This window comes from Bos mutus, chromosome 28, assembly GCF_027580195.1.
Source record: "Bos mutus isolate GX-2022 chromosome 28, NWIPB_WYAK_1.1, whole genome shotgun sequence".
Taxonomy (NCBI): domain Eukaryota; kingdom Metazoa; phylum Chordata; class Mammalia; order Artiodactyla; family Bovidae; genus Bos; species Bos mutus.
Genome location: NC_091644.1, coordinates 17,471,532 through 17,495,734, shown reverse-complemented (window position 1 = coordinate 17,495,734; position 24,203 = coordinate 17,471,532). Strand labels below are relative to the sequence as shown.

Below are 24,203 nucleotides of genomic sequence, written 5' to 3'. Positions count from 1 at the left end.
GGTATGTGAGGGCATCAGAGATAGTAGCAGAATAATTCTGAGTGGAGCGATTTTATAGGAAAAACAGACAATTCAGGTCCGTCTTTAGCTGTGTATCTCAAGCCCTTCTCCAACCAAGGGTTTGCCTGGTATCCTCTGAGAATATAAATGAAAGGCATGAAATCTATAGCACAGTTAAGTGGAAGCACATCCCATAAAAAACTTTACAACTGTCCATTTTTTTAAATTGAGTAGTAGTTCTCTATATATTAGGGAGATGAACTACTTGTGTGATGAATCACAAATATATTTTCCCCCCAGTTTGTCATTTGTCTTTTGACTTTACTTATGGTGATTTTTGCCATGTCAATTTAAACTTTTATAAACTCAAATATATCATAACAGGAGATTTTTAAAACAAAGTTACCTAATGCAAATACTGTTATATATTAAAACATCAAGGTGAACAACAAACATATAAGTGTTGACAATAACACTAATGAAATGAAGATCATAACAGCCAGAGTTTACTGAGTAACCATGCATGTCAGGCATTACACTTTGGGCTGTATGTGATTATCTAATGGCCTCCTCATTTTGGAGTTGAATGTGAAGTTTAAAAGGCTAAAGTAACTTGCCTAAGAATACACAGCAAGTAAACAGTAGAAAACTGACATTCATAAAGTTTGAAAAAGGGGAAAAAAAGGAAACTAAGATTAAAACTCAGAACTTATATACAAACCAGAAACAGACCCATAGACATAGAAAACAAATGTCTGGTTACCAAAGAGGAAAGTGGGGGAGAGATAAGTTAGGAATTTGGGATTAATCTATACACACTGCTGCTGGTGGTGCTGCTAAGTCACATCAGTCGTGTCTGACTCTGTGCAACCCCATAGACAGCAGCCCACCAGGCTCCCCCGTCCCTAGGATTCTCCAGGCTAGAACACTGCAGTGGGTTGCCATTTCCTTCTCAATGCATGAAAGTGAAGTTGCTCAGTCATGTCCTACTCTTAGCAACCCCATGGACTGCAGCCTACCAGGCTCCTCTGTCCATGGGATTTTCCAGGCAAGAGTACTGGAGTGGGTTGCCATTGCCTTCTCCAAACCTATACACACTATTATATATAAAATAGATAACCAACAAGGACCTACTGTATAACACCAGGAACTATACTCAATATTGGGTGACAATCTACATGAGGAAATAATCTGGAAAAAAAAAAGATACACATGTATGCACAAGTGAATCACTTTACTGTATACCTGAAACAAACACAACATTGTAAATCAACTATACTTCAATTCCAGTAGTCATGTACAAATGTGAGAGTTGGACCATATAGAAGGCTGAGCATAGAAGAACTGATGCTTTCAAACTGTGGTGCTGGAGAAGACTCTTGAGAGTCCCTTGGACAGCAAGGAGATCAAACCAATCAGTCCTAAAGGAAATCAACTCTGAATATTCACTGGAAGGACTGATGCTGAAGTTGAAGCTCCAATACTTTGGCCACCTGATGCAAAGAACCAACTCACTGGAAAAGACCCTGATGCTGGGAAAGATTGAAGGCTGGAGGAGAAGGGGGTGATAGAGGAGGAGGTGGTTGGATGGCATCACCAATTCAATGGACATGAGTTTGAGCAAACTCCAGGAGATAGTGACGGAAAGGGAAGCCTAGAGTGCTGCAATTCATCGGGGTGCAAAGAGTTGGGCACGACCGAGTGACTGAACAACAACACTTCGATTAAAAAAAAAAAAAAAGACTCCATGTTCATGGATTGGAAGAATCAATATAGTGAAAATGAGTATATTACCCAAAGCAATCTATAGATTCAATGCAATCCCTATCAAGCTACCAATGGTATTTTTCACAGAACTAGAACAAATAATTTCACAATTTGTATAGAAATACAAAAAACCTCAAATAGCCAAAGCAATCTTGAGAAAGAAGAATGGAACCGGAGGAATCAATCTGCCTGACTTCAGACTATACTACAAAGCTACAGTCATCAAGACAGTATGGTACTTGCACAAAGACAGAAATATAGATCAATGGAACAAAATAGAAAACCCAGAGATAAATCCACACACCTGTGGACACCTTATCTTTGACAAAGGAGGCAAGAATATACAATGGAGAAAAGACAATCTCTTTAACAAGTGGTGCTGGGGAAACTGGTCAACTACCTGTAAAAGAATGAAACTAGAGCACTTTCTAACACCATACACAAAAATAAACTCAAAATGGATTAACGATCTAAATGTAAGACCAGAAACTATAAAACTCCTAGAGGAAAACAAAGGCAAAACACTCCCTGACATAAATCACAGCAGGATCCTCTATGACCCACCTCTCAAAGTAAGAAAAATAAAAGCAAAAGTAAACAAATCGGACCTAATTAAACTTAAAAGCTTTTGCGCAAGGAAGGGAACTATAAGCAAGGTGAAAAGACAGCCTTCAGAATGGGAGAAAATAATAGCAAATGAAGCAACTGACAAAGAATTAATCTCAAAAATATATAAGCAGCTCATGCAGCTTAATACCAGAAAAATAAATGACCCAATCAAAATATAGGCCAAAGAACGAAACAGACATTTCTCCAAAGAAGACACACAGATGACTAACAAACACATGAAAAGATGCTCAATATCACTCATCATCAGAGAAATGCAAATCAAAACCACAATGAGGTAACATCTCACAACGGTCAGAATGGCTGCTATCAAAAAGTCTACAAGCAATAAATGCTGGAGAGGGTGTGGAGAAAAGGGAACTCTCTTACACTGTTGGTGGGAATGCAAACTAGTATAGTCACTATGGAGAACAGTGTGGAGATTCCTTTAAAAACTGGAAATAGAACTGCCATATGATCCATGACCCAGCAATCCCACTGCTGGGCATACACACCCAAGAAACTGGAATTGAAAGAGACACATGTACCCCAATGTTCACTGCAGCACTGCTTACAATAGCTAGGACATGGAACCAACCTAGATGTCCATCGGCAGACAAATGGATAAGAAAGCTGTGGTACATATACACAATGGAATATTACTCAGCTATTAAAAAGAATGCATTTGAATCAGTTCTAATGAGGTGGATGAAACTGGAGCCTGTTATACAGAGTGAAGTAAGTCAGAAAGAAAAACACCAATACAGTATATTAATGCATATATATAGAATTTAGAAAGATGGTAACAATGACCCTATATGCGAGACAGCAAAAGAGACACAGATATAAAGAACAGACTTTTGGACTCTGTGGGAGAAGGCAAGGGTGGGATGATTTAAGAGAATAGCATTGAAACATGCATATTACCATATGTGAAATAGATCACCAGTCCAAGTTCGATGCATGAAACACAGCACTCAAAGCCAGTGCACTGAGACAACCCTGAGGGATGGGATGGGGAGGGAGGTGGGAGGGGAGTTCAGGATGGGGGACACATAAACTCCCATGGCTGATTCATGTCAATGTATGGCAAAAACCACTACAATGCTGTAAAGTAATTATTAGCCTCCAACCAAAATAAATAAAAAAAAAAAAGACTCAAACTCAGGCAGCCTAACTCTAGAGTCTAAGCTCTTTAACCTCTGCACTCTTTCCTAGTAGATGAGATCCCTTAAAACCTGGCCCTGTTAAACAAGAGAGGAAGCTTGACTCACAAAACTCCCAAAAGCTGAGATGAACATATTCTCTCCTTGTCACTTCTACTTTCACTGTAATCTCTTATTTTGGACCTGGTTTAAGAATCAGTGGCTCTAGTTCAGCTATAAGAATTTTAATTGAATTCTGGTTGAAAATAAGCACAAATCAACTAAATGGCTCCATTTAATTAGGTACCTGAATGGAGAAGAAGAAAAAGCTTAAACTACAAGTTTAGAAGAGAAAAGAGAAACTTGGTTGCTCCTTTTAGGCTAACGTAGCCCAAGAAGAGCAAAGTGGTCTATTGTTTAGAAAATAAAAGATAGAACAGGAAAATTTTAAATTCAAAAAGAATTACAGCAAGGTATTTAAATCATGTTGAGTTTTTTCTCCTGACTGTTGTTTTATAACAATTCCTTGGGGATTTTGAAACCTAAACCTTTTTCTTTCTGAAAACATTTCTTTCTGATGCGCACACACATAGAGCCCTGCTGTGCTGGAAGCCAGTATTTTCTGAAGTCTGCCATAAAGGAATAAAACAATGAACAGCTGCACAAAACTATAAATATTTGATGAGAAAATAAAAACAGAGTTTAAGACCGCCAATATTTGCAACATCACTTGTAAGTAATATGTACTAATTTGGACAATTTAAGAAGAAAATTTAAAACTTAAGTATGACATTTGAAAAATGTCAACCACACGGTTGCTACCCTTTATTGACTACACTACTACTCACAGTTATCTTCAGAAAATTAAACAAAGTTTTCCTATTACCGAGTAAAGAGAGAAATGTGGACCACCAAGATGAAAAGGTTTTTGGTCAAAACCAAAGCTTCCTTGACAGAATCTCAAGACCAAGATCTAACCATCTTGGTGTGCCCTGCTCACATATCTGTGAAGCCTACCATGTTTTAGTTTGTACATGGTTGTTTCCTAGGGAGAACACAGAAGGAATTATTATTTCTGGTAGTATAGTGGTATACACTGAAAGAAAGCAAAGAGCAAGACTTCAGGGCTAATTGTGGTCATTTTTCCTTGCTCTCATTTCAGACCTTCTACTCCTTCCTCTCAGGCTCCGTGACACAACCATAAAATACCAGAAATAATTCCACATGTGACGAGGCTGAAAAGATGAGTCTGAAAATCTCAGTGAGAGGTGGGGAGGAGGGTGGAGAGGAACCTTCTCATGTCTACAATCTCAAGCTACAGAACTGAATGAATGGCCAATCTTCAACAGCATAATGACAGACATGTTGGAGATCCCTGTCTATTGGACTTCCCAAATAAGGCCCACTCTCTTTCTTCAATCTTAGACAAAGTAGTGGCCACTCTCTTCAAAGATTTCTCCTTTAAGAAAATCTATTTCTTGTGCTAGGTAGACTCAGCGAGCTATTTGCTGTCTAATATGACTTCAAAAAGAGGAAATTCAGTTTTGAAGTCTAAAATGAAGATTCAAAATACGTAATTCCTGGCAAAAGAAATAAAAGCCAAAATAAACAAATGACATCTAATTAAACTTAAAAGCTTTGCGTAACAAAGGAAATCAATGACAAAATGAAAAGACAACCTAATGAATGGGACAAAGTATTTGCAAATGATATGGCTGATAAGGGGTTAATATCCAAAATAAGTAAACAGCTCATACAACTCAGTAACAACCAAAAAAAAAAAAATTAAACAATGGGCAGAAGACCTGAATAGACATCTTCCCAAAAAAGACATACAGATGATTAAAAGGCACATGAAAAGATGTTCAACTTCATTCGTTATTAGACAAATGAAATGCAGATGGAAACAACAATAAGATAACACCTCACACTTGTTAGAATGGCTACCATCAAAAAGTCAGTAACAAATGCTGATGAGGATGTGGAGAAAAGGGAACCTCCTATACTGTTGGTGGGAATGTAAACTGGTCCAGCCACTATGTAAACTGGCACATCAGGCATGCGGGTTCCTTATAAAACTGAAACAGAGTATGACCCAGGCATTCAACTTCTGGGTATATATTTTAAAAAATTTTTAAACACCAATTCAAAAAAATACATGCACATTAATATTCATAGCAGCACTGTTACATAATAGCCAAGAAATGAAAGCAAAGTGAGTATCCACCAGTAGATGAATAAATAAAGAAGATGTGGTGTATCTAATATATATATATATATATACACACACACATACACACACACATCATACATATACACATAAATGTGTGTGTGTGTGTATATACAGGAATATTACTCTGCCATAAAAAGAATGAAATTATGTCATTTGCGACAACATGCATAAACCTAGAGAGTACTATACTTAACTTATATATGTCAGGCAGAAAAAGACAAATTTGTATGCTATCACTTAAATATAAAATCTAAAAAATAAAACAAATATACACAGCAAAATAGAAACAGACTCACAGATATAGAAAACAGTTTAGTGGATACCAGTGTGGCAAGGAAGAGGGAAGGGGCAAGATAGGGATATAAGATTAAAAGACACAAAATACTATGTATAAAGTAGATAAACAACAAAGATATATCATATACTATAGGGAATCATAGCCATTACTTTGAAATAACTTTAAAGGGAGTATAATCTATAAAAATACTGAATCACTCTGCTGTACACCTGAAACTAACATAATATTGTAAACCAACTATATATACAGTTTTTAAATGTAAGTCCTATGAAATTTATAGTCATTCTTGATATATGCGAGTTAAACTAACTCTTAGAACATAATCTGGTGCAATTGAAAATAATACTAGTATTCAATTAATGCAAGTATTTAGAAGGACAGAGTGGGTCCTGTTTCTCCCCCAACAAAGGATGATCTTTATTGTTTCCATGTATGGCAATTAGACTTTTGAAGCCTAAAGTACACAGGGATAGCAAATGCACACTACTTTGAAGTTTTCCCAGTGTTTTTCTTCTATAATCTGTTTTACCAACTTCTATTTCTCACAATTACCTCCTGTTTACAGATAAAAGTAACAGTAATAACACCATTTTGTACTTAATTGTAATGCTCACCCACTTCCCTCCTTACCAGGGATGGTATGAGGATGAATGGAAGACAGTCTGACAAACACTTTGAGCTCTTTGGAAGGCACTCCTGCAGGAAGCCTTGCTGAGGCTAAATAACACCTTTCATCTAAGGATCTATAAAGAATCTCACAAAGCCCAGATCATTAACCCTTCCAAAAATCACTGTGACATAAACCAGAGCTCAGCGATACTATCCTCATTTAAATAAGATAAGAAACAGAGACAGGCTAGGACCACAAACACTGTGATATAAATTTAACAGTTTCTGGGAGCAGGCCTAGAACATAGGCCAGCAGCAGGCCATGTCTACATGGCAGTGTGCATTTCTCTCACAATCTGAGTAACAAATCTGTACGGAAGAACAATAAGTGGGGAAGAAGTCCCATTTGTGGGCTATGGGTATGCAATCTGACAGCAAAGGAAGTGGTCACTTGGATTTGTGGCCATGAAAGAGAAATAAGTAATGTGAAAAAACTTTAATCATAGCCCTTGGAGGATCCTAATTGAAAACAACAAAATAAATACTGGTATACTTCAGAAGTATTCTTCACCCAATTGGCCTCTAGGTACAATAATAAAAAGATTCAGACAGTAAACAGAAAGATGTGGACATCAGACTGACTAAGAAGATAAAAATTTGAAAAATACCACACAGCTTTTCATATGCTATATTGCTAATCTCACTTAAGAGTTGGGATCACAAATAAGTTTCTTTTCCCACAAGTAAGTTTTGTTTCAAAGTCTTATTTGTTAAAATCCCCCAAACCTTAAAAAATGATTCTGAGTTCTGTCAAGGAACCCAGCAATTCCAACCTTCAAGCCTTCCTGGACCTTGCATTTTCCTTCTGGCTATGTGTGACATTACTTCAAAGAGAGCAAATATGAGAGATGCAAAGACACAAGAAGGAAAATGATGATCTGACATCTCAGGTCCAAAACACCTTCCATCCACGAAAAAAATATTCATATAGGCTGCACTCACATGGATTCTTTCTAAATCTTCATGGAAGAATACAATGGAGTCTATTCACACTGAGGTAAGCCATGTCCCTCCAAACACACACAAACACATACAACTTCACCTGGAAACCAAAGATAGAAACTTCTTTTTTACTGAAGAGAGAAATCAAAACAGTTCTTAGGGCAAACGAGACTTCAGTGCTTTCCTGTCAATAACCACACAGCTACTCTATCCCTCAATTTTTCCATCTTTACACATGGACAACACCTTACAAGGATATTCTGTAGTTACAGGAAGATAAATTATCAATGTATTTTGAGCTCTATTATTGTCACTCACCAACTAAAACCTCCAATGCATCATCACAGGACAAAAAGCAGCTTCCTTAAAAGAAAGTAAGAAAAGTCAAGTAGGAACTCTGATAGCTTACAGTCTCTGCAGTCATCAACTGGTCTCATGGGGCTGTAATATTTTTAAAGAATGGAGCAGAAACATCTACTTCAGAATAAAAGACAATGTGGCTGTTAGGTGGTTACTCTCCCAGTCTTTTCCAAATACAGCCCTAACTCCACCTCAGATACCACATCTAATCTGAAATCTGAGACTACAGTAATCAGTGGTGAGACAGCCAATAATAACAGCTAATAATAGCCAATAAAAATGGGACATAATGTGTTTCCAGGAGGCCAGGGGCACCTCAGAGCCAAGGAACAAGTCAAGGCCAGTCTGTGTGAGAAGTAATCCTTATCGTCAATTACCTCTGTAATCAGAGGACTCAGCCGCAATTTTCCAACCCTATTAACACATCACTCCTGCTTTGGCACCTCCATTACATCAGTACCAAAAAGCTTGCATGTCACCAGAGCTGAAGTCTCATCTCCACTGACTTCAATGACATGGGAACGTCATCAGGCTGCGCACACAGAAGAGGAATGTGAACTTCCCTCATTGATTCTGCTCCCAAGCCATGTGCCTGTCTTGGCTGCAGTGAGCATGAGGAATGTTATGAGGAGCCTGACCTGAGGAGCCATCAGGCAGAAGCCAGACAAAACAGCCAAGGAATGAAGGCTTTAAAACCTCCTTCAAATAATTTCACAGGGTTGCACTTCTGGATATGTGGCCTGAGCCTCCCTGCTGACGTGAGGATTATCAAGTTTAAGACTCAGCTGGTAAGGTCAAATGACCTATTAAGAGAGTGAATTAAAACCGTTCTATACAAACAGAATGCCAGGCAGTTCTGCTGAGCATCTCAATACTCAAAATGCCAAGGGACTTCCCCTCCTCTCCCTTCCCTTTTCAGTTTTTAAAAGTAGCAAGAAAAAAAATGTGGGGTGGAGGTAGGAGGCAGGAAGAGAGAAGAGGCTGTGCTGACACGGCTGAAGAACCCGACCTCGTCTCAGCACACACCAGCACGCTCTGCCAGTTTCCACAGCACCATGCAGAATTAGCATCAGAGAGAGGCCGCTGGGATTCAGTTTGGTGCAAAATTACTTCCGGAGAAAGCTTTGCCTTCAGGCATGGATATTATTGCTTCTTCAGGGCAAAACTGCCCCAGGTGGCTGCTGGCGAGCAGGAACTCTTCAATGCCCTAAGCCTGTGCCCACCAACCCTAAGGGCAGATGCCCTTTCAGAATCTAGGTTGTTTCCACAGATAAATTCTTTCCTTCAGAAGACGGCGACCTAATGCTCATTCAAATGTGTTTCAACTCTTACTTTCAGTTTGGTCATCTTCCCTCAGGGATTACTCATAACTGTCCCTCAAACAATAGCAACAGGAGGTAAGTGTTTGATCTTTGTATCATACATATCATACAGGAGAAAGGAAGTGCGAGTCAGCAGAAAGGGGCAGAGATGATTTCTGCTCAGCCTGGGGGTTCTCTGGGCAAGCAGCTTTAGGCTGGCAGGGCACAAATATGCTGACTATTGTGTCAAGTGACAAATTGGGAAAAAGAACAATGAGATGGGAGAAAAGGCCATCAGGTGCAGCCACCTCCTCTCCAACTTTTCCAATGGGAGAACAGCAATCAGAAAAGTTGAAAGAGCAAATCAGAGGCCCCTTGGCAACATCAGGCACTGGCAAGAGTATATAGACATATAAATAGGAGCTGTCTAAAAAATAGCTGGGTTTGAAATGCTTCCTTGGAAGATGGGAGAGAGGCTGCCACATGTTATCTTAGATTTTCAACTAAATTATCTTATCTTATTAGACAACAAAACATGAAATATTCTGTCCTCTGTCAGGACCATAGGAGACCTGCTTTCAGGACCATAGGAGACCTGCTTTCAGTAGCACCAATGTAACATTATCTATTATGACACACTCTTATCTGTAATCCAGTCCAGATGGCCTCCTTCCCTTCTGCTAAGGTGTGGGCTAAATGCCAAATAAGCAAAAGGCCTTGGGAAAGGGGTAGGGTTATCACTCCCACCCCGCCAACACACTTCAGGGGTTGCAAGACCTCTACAATTTAAGGAACTGGTATCAATGTTTTAACTTACAACTGAGAGAACAAACTTTGAACTAGAGTTCTGAATGATTTATATTTTGTTTTTCTACTTTTATTTTGTAATAGTAATGTCCACCTATGAGCATTAATTCTAAAATTGCTTCATCACTGAGTTATGGGAAAGAGGACATTATTTCTTAAGAAATCATCACAGTTTCATGGCATCATGAACTTCACTCTCATTTCTTTATCTCTTCCCATGATGTCCTCCAACATTTGGAATAACACTTAGACATTTGTTGGCACCAAGCCACCTAATCTAACATGGTTTCATTTGGCCTGGTCTCTAAACAATAGGCTGACTCAAAAAAGACAGTGCCCTGCCACCATCTCTAGGTACAGATTTATGCTGGCTTGTTGTTGGTCAGTTGCCAAGTCGTGTCCGACTCTTTAAGACCCCATGAACTGTAGCATGCCAGGCTCCTCTGTCCTCCACTATCTCCCAGAATTTGCTCAAATTTATATCCACTGAGTTGGTGATACTATTAATAACTAACCATCTCATCCTCTGCTGCCCTCTTCTCCTTTTGCCTTCAGTCTTTCCCAGCATCAGATTCTTTGCAGTGTGTTTACACTGTAGCTAAAAAACCACAATGGAATATATAATTCATGCCCATATAACGCATACAATGGAATATTATATGGGCATGTAAACATATAGTGGAATATTAGTCAGTCTTAAAAAAAACTAGATCCTGATACATGCTACAATGTGGATGAAACTTGGAAATGTTATAGGATTGAAATAAACCAGAAACAAGGAAAATATTGTATAATTCCACTCATATGCGGTACATATAGGAGCCAAATTCACAGACAGAAAGCAGAATAATGAGTGCTAAGGGCGGAGGAGAGGGGAGAATAAAGTTACTGTTTAATGGGTACAGAGTTTCAACTTGGGATGATCCAGTTCTGGAGCTGGATGGTAGTGATGGTTATAGGACAGTGTGATGGGGTTATTAATGCCACTGAATTATGTACTTAAAATGGTTAACATGGTGAATCTTATGTATATTTTACCGCAACTGAAAAACCCCATAAAACTCAATGGATCCAAGTGAATCATAACCCAACTCCCTTCATTTGTAAAGTACACCCAAATTAATATACTAGACCCCTAGAAATGAATATATAAAAGAGATGAATATTTCCCACAATAATAACAAGTACACTGTTCAAAGAGTTCACAGCAATGGGATCAGAGAGACCAACTGAATATCTGTCCCCATCTCCCAGAAATACGGCAAACAGTAGCTTAGTGTTTTACATTGAGGAGGGATTCAATAAAATATTTTTCATTCTGATAAAACACAGAAGCGATTTTAAGAAAAGTAATTTTAACCAAATAATTACTTTCTACTCTCACTGTCTTCTCCTATTTCTTGTCATCACATAGGTTAGGCTTTCCAAACCTGTCATTCCCTGCCTGAGCCAAGACAAGGCATGAAGTATCCCAGAACCACGGCAAAGACGAACAGCCAATAAACAGAAATTCAAAAGAGAGTGAAGGGAGGAAAAAACATCTTGTATAAACAGACAGCAACAGACCAGGGAGGGTGCATCTTTCTAGAATGGATGCTGGCTCTGTCAAAATCAGCTAAGAGCTTGTTTTCCAGTTTCATTTTAAGAACGGTTTTGCCTCACTGACAGTCATATTTTTGGGTGCCCTCATTAGTGTTTTAAGACTTCACTTTCCAGGCAAAGTGACACATGAAGCAAATTCAGAGGATAAGTTTTGGTGAAATCCTACTTGGATTTAAATTGTCCCCCTGCCCCCAACCTAATAATCTAAAACAAGAAATGTACCAAACCAAATTGAAGCGCTTCAAACTGTACTTTTCCTTATATATCTGATGCTCCAATCACTTGGCAGAAGCCTTTCAGATTTTTAACGTAAAACATATTATTTCTATTACTAGCAAAATATGAAAAGCCCCTAATGATTTCTTACATCTCCCATTTGCTTAAGTTTCATTCTGTAATCATCAAGAATGAAGGCTGAGCCACACTTTATCACTAACACAGCAAAGCAAGAGAGGCCATATTTTGGCAAGGTGTCTTATCACAGGTTCCTTCCTATATGTCACATTTTTCTGATAGTCATGCTAGTAATATATTTGGGACTGATTTACGTAAAAGTTCACTGGCATTTACTCTTCATTCAATATTTTTTATTAATACATTCTGCAATAAGGCATAAATGAAAATGTGAAAGAAATCACTGTTCATGTTTCAAGTTAATCAGTGTACACAATGGGCTTCCTTGGTGGCTCAGACACTAAACAACCTGCCTGAAATGCAGGAGACCTGGGTTCAATTGCTGGGTCAGAAAAATCCCCTGCAGAAGGGAATGGCTACCCACTCCAGTATTCTTGCCTGGAAAATTCCATGGAGAGAGGAGCCTGGTAGACTATAGTACATGGGGTTGCAAAGAGTTGGACACGAAAAGTGACTAATACATTCACTTTTTCACTTTCACAGACAAACACAAGACTAATTTTGGATGTATTTTGAAATAAAAGAAATTTAAGTGTAAATTCAAGCTCAAAATTATTCCTATCAGCTGAACTTTGCTGATGTGAAGTAATAAAGTTACAGACAAATTTAACTGGAAAATAAACTTATCAACAGAGGATTGTGACTCTGGGCTCTCTTTTCTGCAATTTAGTAAACTAATTTTTAAAAAATATTTGCTTGAAAAGAGTTAACAAAAATGCAATAGGATTGACGGCTGTTAACTCAATACTTATGACATAAATAATATATCTTGTCAGTCAGTTCAGTCACTCAGTCGTGTCCGACTCTTTGCGACCCCACGAACCACAGCAGGTCAGGCCTCCCTGTCCATCACCAACTCCCGGATTCCACCCAAACCCATGTCCATCGAGTCAATGATGCCATCCAACCATCTTATCCAACCTTCTCCTCCTACCCTCAATCTTCCCCAGCATCAGGGTCTTTTCAAATGAGTCAGCTCTTTGCATCAGGTGGCCAAAGTACTGGAGTTTCAGCTTCAACATCAGTCCTTCCAATGAACACCCAGGACTGATCTCCTTTAGGATGGACTGGTTGGATCTCCTTGCAGTCCAAGGGACTCTCAAGAGTCTTCTCCAACACCACAGTTCAAAAGCATCAATTCTTCAGTGCTCAGCTTTCTTTATAGTCCAACTCTCACATCCATACATGACCACTGGAAAAACCAAAGCCTTGACTAGACGGACCTTTGTTGGCAAAGTAATGTCTCTGCTTTTTAATATGCTGTCTAGGTTGGTCATAACTTTCCTTCCAAGGAGTAAGCGTCTTTTAATTTTATGGCTGCAGTCACTATCTGCAGTGATTTTGGAGCCCCAAAAAATAAAGTCTGACACTGTTTCCACTGTTTCCCCATCTATTTCCCATGCAGTGATGGGACCGGATGCCATGATCTTCGTTTTCTGAATGTTGAGCTTTAAGCCAACTTTTTCACTCTCCTCTTTCACTTTCATCAAGAGGCTCTTCAGTTCCTCTTCACGTTCTTCCATAAGGGTGGTGTCATCTGCATATCTGAGGTTATTGATATTTCTCCCAGAAATCTTGATTCCAGCTTGTGCTTCTTCCAGCCCAGCGTTTCTCATGATGTCCTCTGCATAGAAGTTAAATAAGCACGGTGACAATATACAGCCTTGATGTACTCTTTTTCCTATTTGGAACCAGTCTGTTGTTCCATGTCCAGTTCTAACTGTTGCTTCCTGATCTGCATATAGGTTTCTCAAGAGGCAGGTCAGGTGGTCTGGTATTCCCATCTCTTTCAGAATTTTCTACAGTTTATTGTGATCCACACAGTCAAAGGCTTTGGCAGAGTCAATAAAGCAGAAATAGATCTTTTTCTGGAACTCTCTTGCTTTTTCGATGATCCAGCGGATGTTGGCAGTTTGATGTCTTGTTCCTATGCCTTTTCTAAAACCAGCTTGAACATCTGGAAGTTCATGGTTCACGTATTGCTGAAGCCTGGCTTGGAGAATTTTGAGCATTACTTTACTAGCATGTGAGATGAGTGCAATTGTGCGGTAGTTTGAACATTCTTTGGCATTGCCTTTCTTTGGGATTGGAATGAAAACTGGCCACTGCTGAGTTTCCCAAATTTGCTGGCATACTGAGTGCAGCACTTTCACAGCATCATCTTTCAGGATTTGAAATAGCTCAACTGTGATTCCATCACCTCCACTAGCTTTGTTCGTAGTGATGCTTTCTAAGGCCCACTTGACTTCACATTCCAGGATGTCTGGCTCTAGGTGAGTGATCACACCATCGTGATTATCTGGGTCATGAAGATCTTTTTTGTACAGTTCTTCTGTGTATTCTTGCCCTTCTTCTTAATGTCTTCTGCTTCAGTTAGGTCCATACCATTTCTGTCCTTTATTGAGCCCATCTTTGCATGAAATGTTCCCTTGGTTTTTCTAATTTTCTTGAACAGATCTCTAGTCTTTCCCATTATGTTGTTTTCCTCTATTTCTTTGCACTGATTGCTAAGGAAGGCTTTCTTATCTCTCCTTGCTATTCTTTGGAACTCTGCATTCAGATGCTTATATCTTTCCTTTTCTCCTTTGCTTTTCGCTTCCCTTCCTTTCACAGCTATTTGTAAGGCCTCCTCAGACAGCCATGTTACTTTTCTTGCATTAATTTTTCGTGGGGATGGTCTTGATTCCTGTCTCCTGTACAATGTCATGAACCATCATCCATAGTTCATCAGGTACGCTATCAGATCTAGTCCCTTAAATCTATTTCTCACTCCCACTGTATAGTCATAAGGGATTTGATGTAGGTCATACCTGAATGGTCTAGTGGTTTTCACCACTTTCTTCAATTTCAGTCTGAATTTGGCAATAATATATCTTGCTGTTGCTGCTGCTGCTGCTAAGTCACTTCAGTCATGTCCGACTCTGTGCGACCCCATAGACAGCAGCCCACCAGGTTCCCCCATCCCTGGGATTCTCTAGGCAAGAACACTGGAGTGGGTTGCCATTTCCTTCTCCAATGCATGAAAGTGAAAAGTGAAAGTGAAGTTGCTCAGTCGTGTCCGACCCTTAGCGACCCCATGGACTGCAGCCTACCAATATATCTTGCTGCTGCTGCTAAGTCACTTTAGTCGTGTCCGACTCTGTGCGACCCCATAGGCGGCAGCCCATCAGGCTCCCCCGTCCCTGGGATTCTCCAGGCAAGAACACTGGAGTGCGTTGCCATTTCCTTCTCCAATGCATGAAAGTGAAAAGTGAAAGTGAAGTTGCTCAGTCGTGTCCGACTCTTAGCAACCCCATGGACTGCAGCCTACCAGGCTCCTCCATCCATGGGATTTTCCAGGCAAGAGTACTGGAGTGGGGTGCCATTGCCTTCTCCAAAATATATCTTGAGTGCCTATTAAATATGAGCACATATCTAATCATAAAGCAGGAAGGACATTGGGTGAAATTTTAAAAAAAATTAAACTAAATACTAACCTTTAAGACAGGGGTCAACAAACTTTTTCCATAAAGGTTCAAGTTGCTGTTGTTTACTTGCTAAGTCATGTCCGACTCTTTTTACAAACCCATGGACTGTATGTAGCACCCCCAGACTCCTCTGTCCATGGGGATTTCCCAGACGAGAATACTACAGTGGGTTGCTACTTCCTTCTCCAGGGGATCTTCCAGATTCAGGGATCAAATCTGAGTCTCTGCATTGTAGGCAGATTCTTTACCACTGATCCACCTGGGAAGTCCCATACGTGTATAAACATACATACAAAGAATGAAATAGCCATACTCTGTCGTCACAACTACTTAACTATGGCGCTGTGGCACAAACGCAGTCAGTGGATAAATAAAGGAAGATTGCTGTGCTCCAATAAAATTTTACTTAGAGACCCTGATATTAGAATTTCATATAATTTTTACATGCCATGAACTATTATTCTTCTTTTAATTTTTTTCAACCATTAAAAAACTAGAAACACTATTCATAGTTTGAGGGCCACACAACGAAACAGGTAACAGGGCAAATTTGGTCCTTAGACCATAGCTTGCTGACTCCTGAGAGTTTACAATTTCAAGTATGGGGCAAAAAACACCCCCTTCGTCAAACAAAACCTTTTTCTTTTCTTTTTTGAAAAGAAAAATCAACAGAAATTTACAGGTTTCTGATCTTTGTAGAAAACAGTTTTAGCTCCCTGAATGCCTGCCAGCACAAGAGACATGGCTAAGCACTGACAGTTTCTGCACAAAGTAAGGGGTGGAGGCAAGGCACTGAGAGCTAGAAGCTTGCCACTGACTGGGATGGCCCTCACCATTAGAGAGGACGTAACATCTGTATAGGACTCTGAAGAATGAGTGGGATTTGGATAGAACAAGACTGCAGTAAAAGTGAGAGATAAGGACAAAACTTCAGGACCTAGCCATATAAGCCCATGAATTAAAAAAAAAAAAAAAAAAAAAGGCATATCTAGAAAAAGGGAAAAAACCAGCAAGAACCAAATGCCAGTGAAGCCAAGAGAAGAGAACATTTGAAAGAGAAAAGGGCTTAAAATTCTCAATGTGGTTACTGGGAAAAATAAAAGTAGGTCAAGGCACAGGACAAATGGGGGCTGTTGCTGACTTTTTTATCCTGCTGTTTCAGTGTAATGATAGAGCTGACAGATAGGTTTCATGGAATTAAGTAGGGAAAAGCCTGAAAGGGATGCTGGTGGGAAGAATGGCTTTATAGAGATATACACTATTTTCTTAAATAAAACAAAAAACATTTTAGTGAAAGTCGTATCTTTCACTTTCACTACCTTATTAGTAGCTTGCTCAATATGAGACACCCTATTCAGGAAGCTGTTTCTTACATTAAATTCTAATACCCTTTGAAATTAAACAGGCCAAATTTTGTGGTAAGATCAAGAATTAATAAAAGTTGCATCTATCCTAAATGCTGAACAAAACACAGGAAAGACTTCAGCAAATTTTCTTAAAAAAAAAAAAAAAAACAACTATAACAAACGGCAGTGTCCTATTTCCCTTCTCTTTCCTTGCTGTTTTTTTAGTTTAAAAATTTTGTATGTCGATGAAGTTTCAGTCTTGCAGAAAGTTACAAAAACTGTAAAAAGAATTCCTGGATACCTTTTATCCTTTAAAAAAAAATTAAAATAACAACTTTAATCAAAGTATTCTTCTGTTGATTTCCTGGTTTTTGTCCTTTGTAATGTGGATACTGCCAACGAATTCTGGACATTCAATTTAAAAAGTGCTGGGGTCTAAGTAGTTTAGTTAATGCTGTCCATGATTCAGTCACAAGTTGTAGGAAAGAAAAGTGCAATATAAGCTCACTCAACAAAACTGGAATTCACTTGGCTTCTTTAATCTGTAGGTTGATGTCTTTCATCAGCTTTGGCCCATTCTCTCTCTCCTCTCCTTCTGGGATTCAAATTAAATGTGTGTTAGGATGTCTCATTCTCTCCTATATGCCTCTTTTTCTCTTATCTGTAATTTTTACTTTTCCTCTCTGCAAATGTAACATGCTGGATATTTTCTGATATAATTTCTAGGTCACTATTTCCCTCTGCAGCCGTATCTAATTTGCTGCCAAATCCATCCACTGAGCTCTTACGTTCACTTACACAGTTTCATAGTTCTAGTATTTCACAGTTCTCGTATTTCTACTTGGTTCTTTTTCAAAACTGCTACATCACTTTTTGTTTGCAATAGTTTCCAATTACCTGATTAGAAAAAAGTTATTTTTAGCCAAAGTCTGATGATAATTTTAGTTATTTCATGTCTATGAGTTCTGGATGTCTGTTTGCTCATGGTGGGTAATTTCCTCATATGCCTAGTTATTTGTGTGTTGGACATTTGGGGGGCAAAAATTCTTTGGAAGAATATTTTTAGGCAGAGAGTGATGAGACTTTCTTCCAGAGAGGTTTTTTTTTTTTTTTTTTCTTTACTATTGCCAAGTCCCTGGAAACACTACCAGTCCTGGGGCTCTCATCCAACTTCAAGACTCCAAGGTCTATGTTCTCCCCTTAAGAATCCTAACAGTTAATTTTTGCACTGCTTGAGGATCCTCTTCATCAGATTTTTTCCCTCATATTTTCTGTCTCTCTCCACACTGTCAGAGATTACCTTGACATTATTTTCTAAACCTTAATTGAATATATACATATGTGGGTATATATGTTATTTCTATGAACTCTCTTCTGACAGAAACCTTTTACACAGCATCTCATTTTCATTTTCCAAGTGAAATTCTTCAGAAAGTTGTACACTTGTTCCTCTAACAAGATGCCTATTTTACATGATTGTCAAGAACAATGTGATTGCTTTCAATGTATGGATAAAAGCTATTACAAAATAATAGGATGTCCAAGCACAGTGAAGTTACTAAGTGTCCATGGTGTATAAGCATGAACAGCTTAAAGAGAAAGTGGCATCTGCTTAGTGATTCTACTTAAATAAAATTAAAATTTCAAGTCACAGAAATATCAGGTAGCAAAAATACTACCACAGCTGTGGTGGTAATGAGAGAACAACTTCTTTCTACATTCAATTTGCTGTTATTAATACTGATGTAATAGTGCAATGAAACATTTAGTGATAGATTTTCAAGGACAGGCTTTCTGAAAAAGGTAAGTTTGAGGAAAAAGTTCTAAAGATGAACCACAAGACTAAGGAGTAATTTTCAGGAACAGTATGTAATACAGCTTAGTACTGAATTGGATAAGAAAAAAACACAATCTTTTCTTCCTCAGAAATAATATACTTTCTAAATGCTTGTCTTCCTTTGTAGTCATTAACATATTCTTAAAAAAAATCATGACTGAGTTCTCAATCTAATCTCTCTTCCCTTGAAAGAATAAAAATGTATTCCTTTTTTCAGTATTCTTCTAATACTCCAAAACAAAGTAATCATTGAAAACAAAGCTCTTCACTAACAGTGTTTAGGAACTTAATTGTGCCTTTGTTACCTTAAGACAAACAGACCACAGAGTTGGCCAGGGAGGGGCATGTGAGGCACATTCTGCTTTTTGACCTTGGTAGTTAGTTACATTGTTCACTTTATGATTATTTGTTTAAAAGTACATATATGTTTGTGCACTTCTACCAAGAGAATAAATAGCATGCATTTTTAAACATCTTCCTTATAGAAACTTCCCTAAGTAACAAAAACTAAATAAAGCACTCATTTAAATGTATTCATTCTACTGTCCTCTTAAATACTTTAAGAGCCAGAGATGGAAAAAGAGCAAAACTGAATGAAATACTTGAGTCACTCTTATTTACATATTTCAAGAAAACTCTCAATGTAGCTAGCTAGATTTAAATCATATTCTCAGGTAAAGTACTATTAAATATTAATATAGTAAAATACTGACAATTCCCTCTTTCTCTAAATTTAAATATTCTTATATATAAAATGGAAACACATGTGCTTTTTACTTGGTTTATATGCTCCAGGATTTTTAAGTATCTAAAGAAATGGCACTTTTGTCCTTTGCTTTTGGACCTACAGTACATTCTGCTGCTGCTGCTAAGTTGCTTTAGTCATGTCCAACTCTGTGCGACCCCATAGACGGCAGCCCACCAGGCTCTCCGTTCCTGGGATTCTCCAGGCAAGAACACTGGAGTGGGTTGCCATTTCCTTCTCCAATGCATGAAAGTGAAAACTGCACCCCTATTCAATCTGCTGAGAGCATAGTCTTAGAATACTGATTCAACTGCATAAGGGCATTTCATAGGTCCCCCAAACAAGACTGCCACTAAGTGCCAGGGTCCAGCCCCAGCTGATCCAGGGTATTGGAAGGGGAGACAGCATCGGCGAGGATCAGGATACAATAGCTTCAATTAGACATTAATTAGAGATGTAAAGAGTAATAGAATGAGGATAGCTCAGTAGGAAAATTCAGTGGAGAAAAGAGGCTGAGTAGCTTGGTTTACGCAGGAGACCAATAAAACTTCAAGACAAGAAGCTTGCACCACTTACGTAGGCCGCAGGCGTCCTTCCGTTCTCCCGAAGGAGAGGAGACACTGAGGCCTCCCCGGTCGGATCTTAGAAGCCCAGGCAAAATTAGTAAGCTTGGGGGGTTCCGCGCTCCAGATGGAGACTCAGCCAGAGTGAGAGAGAGAGCGACATGGGGAGACCAGTCTTTCAAGGAACTGATCCCAATTCTTTATTTTCCAGAGACTGTTTTTATACACTGAGACGTTATACAAAAGTCACGTGGGGATAGCAGTCCTGACTTTTATTAAAGTCAGGTGCTTCACACAAATGTATACAGAGGTCTTAGGGGTGTTACATCATCTTCTGGCCAGGGGGGCCTGCTGACAATTTACGACCCTCTCCTTGTGACAGCGGTCAGTCAACACTTATTTCTCCAGGGGTGATTATTCTTAAAACAGATGTCACTCAAATAAAGTTACATTCCTATAGGGTGAGGGTGTAGTGGGTTTTAGTTAAGGAAAGAATTTACTTGGCCTAAGGTCTAACGTGATTTATAGCAAAGGTTAATACTTATTTCTTCTATATATTCATTAATGTGTATAAGGGCAGGGGAAATGGAGACTTAGCAGTAAACATTGGCTCAACAAATGAAAAACCCATCACCAACACAATTTATAATCAGCCCACTATACTTATACTAGTAATTTTCTAACTTCTCTAAAGAACCTGTTTTTAGAAGGTTTAAAGCATGTCGTGCCTCTCACGGTTGGGAGGCTGTGAGCAATCACATGTGGCCGGACAAGCCTGTCAGGCAGGCTAGAGAACCTTCAGAGGAGTTTGTAGGTTGAAACACTCCTATCACGCCCAGGAATTATTATTAACTGGAGCTCTAAGTTAACTCCTTCTCCGAAAGAGGTGGTGGGGGACAGCCCCCCGTAAAGTCAGAGGTGTAGGGGAGAGCACAAAGTAGTAAAGTAGGCAGGCTCTGGTTATGGGGGTAGATGCTCAAGAATTTCCAGGGGGACTCCTGAGGCTCGATCCCGCCTTTGCGTATGTCGAGCCTCCTTCCTCATGACCTTTGCCATGGGCGGAGCGCCTCACGCTGGCCCCCAACAACTAAGACCACTTCTCCCTCCAGAAGCTGGCAGTCAATGACTATCCTACTTCTAGCTAGTGAGGGAGCAGTTATTTCCTGGCAGAATGTTTTTAGGTCAGCATGATTTCTCCATTTACTAGCTTATCACTGCGTTACAGATAACCAAACCACATCTTCGCTCCTATCTCTTAGATGAGAAATGGAAACTCTGACAGCACACTATCCTATTAATGAGGCCGAGGTCGTCTTCACTGCATGTACATCCTCCTTTCAGAGCCATCTGTCAGTCTTTCATAAAAAACTACCACTACTAAATACATTGCTTTTCTGGTTTGAAAAACACAAGGGAATGATTCTCTAGTTGTCAGTTCTTCTTTCAAAGTCCTTCTTAGAATAATAAAATTCTTATTTTAACAAGGAATAATCAGATACTAGTCTATAATAGCTGCAAGAACTCTCAAAAGAGCTATACAAAACAAAAACATAGCTTCTACCTCCAAAAGTCATTGGAGATTTTTTTTTCTTATTAAGGCATCCAGAACACATAATATTGCACTGAATCAAAAGGCCCAATTCTCTTCATGGAGTAGAATAGCAATTGGCTGTTACTCATTAAATTCTTACAGCAATGAGCAATGACTCTCATTCTCGTTTTGTTTCTCTTTGAATAGCAGATGAAGTTGATTTTTTTCCAAGGCTGCTTCCCATTACCAGCATTCCTGATCCTTGACCTGTGTAGCTGTTAATATGCTGCACACATATACTTGGGCTCCTTAACAACCAATGCTGTTAACCTTTCTGTTTACTCCAAGTCAGTTCCTATCTTGTTAGTGAAAGTGATTTTTTTTCCTTTCTGAACATAATAATTATATGTGGTACAAAAACTACATATATAATCCATAGGCTTTTTTAATCTCTTGCTTTTTTTTTTTGCCAGGGATTCAGGGGCCATGTGTTTTCATATTCTAATTGAGAAAGACTTGTAATTCCAAAAAAGTGCACTGCTATAGCTACTTTATAAATATAGCTATTACCTCTTATATGTCTGGGGAATCAGTGTTGGATGCTACATTTTATCTTTATTCTCAAAGAAAAGTTAATTCCTTTGATTAAATATATGTGAAAGATTATATTTTCTGGAACTAATGATTAAAAATAATATGTTATAGATTCTATCAAAAGATATTTTGTTACAACTACCTGTGTTCAAAGGAACTGTGTTCAAAGGTACTTCTCTTCCTCCATCTCATAATCTGCTCCCATCATTTTATACTATATATTAAAATACTGCCTATTAATCTGCTGTATCTCTCAGAGATAGGAAGCTCCTGGAAGGTAGGGACTGTATCATAATGACTGTTTTATCTGCAGAGCACATGGTCTGACAGATAGCACACAGTCAGTATTTCTGTTGGTGTTAGTATTACATTCACCTCAAAAGTCTAATTGTTAATTAGCCAGTTTTAGACTAACTGGCATATCCACTGCCCCAACATTTATGTCCAGTCAGATATTATCACATTTCAAACAGAGAGGCCCAATTTCAAGTATCTACTGATCTCTGCCTAAACACTGAGCATCTTTATGAAGAAGGTAGAAAAGCTAATTTGTGAGTTTTAAATCTTTTTTTCTGATTCAAACTCTGCTACTATCTAGCAATACCCTTTGACAAGTCACTTTAACCATATTGGATCTTGCACCCTTAGAGAGTAAAATGAAGAACTGGACTAAATAGTTTGCAAGAACCTCGCTGGGCCCAGTTCTAAAACTCCAATTAGGCATTAAACAGTAAGGGTACAACTATTACAGCAAGCTTTGTCAACACTAGAGGGAGCTATGGCCATGTTATCATTGGGGTGGGTTAGAAAGATTTCCAAGTCAAGCATCTTTAAATGGAAAACTGACTTTCCAGAATGAGAGAAGTTAAATACCAAACAAGAGACCCATACTGTTCATACAGCCACTTCTCAGGCTACCTGTGGTTACCTCCTTCTTACAGATGTCAAAGCACCTCACCCACAACTTGCATCAATATACCTTATACCTTTGGGGCTTAATTCTAATTTCAAAGAAACCAAGTTGGCTTGAGTCATTCCAACAGATTTCTTTCCCCATTCATCTAGCTTCTTTCTTTATCAAATTAGCAGTAACAAAGAAAGCAAAATAATTAATGCTATTATTTTAAAAGCCTCAGGAAATGAGCTAGAGGAGGAAAGAGATTCATATCACAATAAAGCTGTGGCCTGGGAAAAAAGTTAACTGCAACTGAATTCATTAGCAACCTGCCACTCAAACTGAAGCTACCAGAACTACTCTGAAAATAAAACTATTCAAAGAGAGGAAAGGTATCAAGGAAAAGAAGGAATCAACAAAGCTCTGTAATGTGGGAGCTGGAATGCCTGCCTAAAGAGAATGCTGCCATTGCTCTGCTAGGCTCTGCAATGAGAAGCTTGCAGCTGCTGAAGAGTGATGTCATTAATTAGAGGCAATGGGGTCACATTAGGCATTTGGCAAGAAATCTGTCAAGTGACAAGATAAAGGAATGGAGGAAAAAGAAAAAAAACATTTCTAAAGCTAGAGCTTGCTCTGAAGTTTTATTATTTACATCCTCTCCCTCCCAGCTCCAAAAAACACCCATGGCCTTGAAAATACATGACCCAAACCATTATAGAACAAGTAAAATGAAGAATCAAAAACCTTTCCTTTGATATCAACTTATGTTTCCCTTTTCCCAGAGGCACAATGGCATGTTAACCTGACAGAGAGGGCCTAAACTGTGGATGTTATAGAATGTGGTCTGTGGGAGAAAGATAATGCAATCCTGAAGAACCCTTTTCATTTAAATTTCATAGGTTAATTTAACACTCAGAAGCAAATCCTCAACAGTCAGAAATGGACCACCTACTTTTTAGCACATGGGCTGTTCCTGAGTAAAAATAGATTACACAGGAACTTTGGAGAGTGACTCTGTGGGTGAAGAGAAAAATCTACTAGAACAAGACAATTCTTCACTTAAAAAATGCATACTCAGTCC

General features: G+C 38.8%; 1 protein-coding gene across 5 annotated transcripts in view; it reads right to left on the bottom strand.

Annotated features, from left to right (window-relative positions):
- The window catches only part of ASCC1 (activating signal cointegrator 1 complex subunit 1), a 114,820-nt gene that overhangs the window by 5,614 nt on the left and 85,003 nt on the right, over positions 1–24,203 (bottom strand). The window lies entirely within an intron of this gene.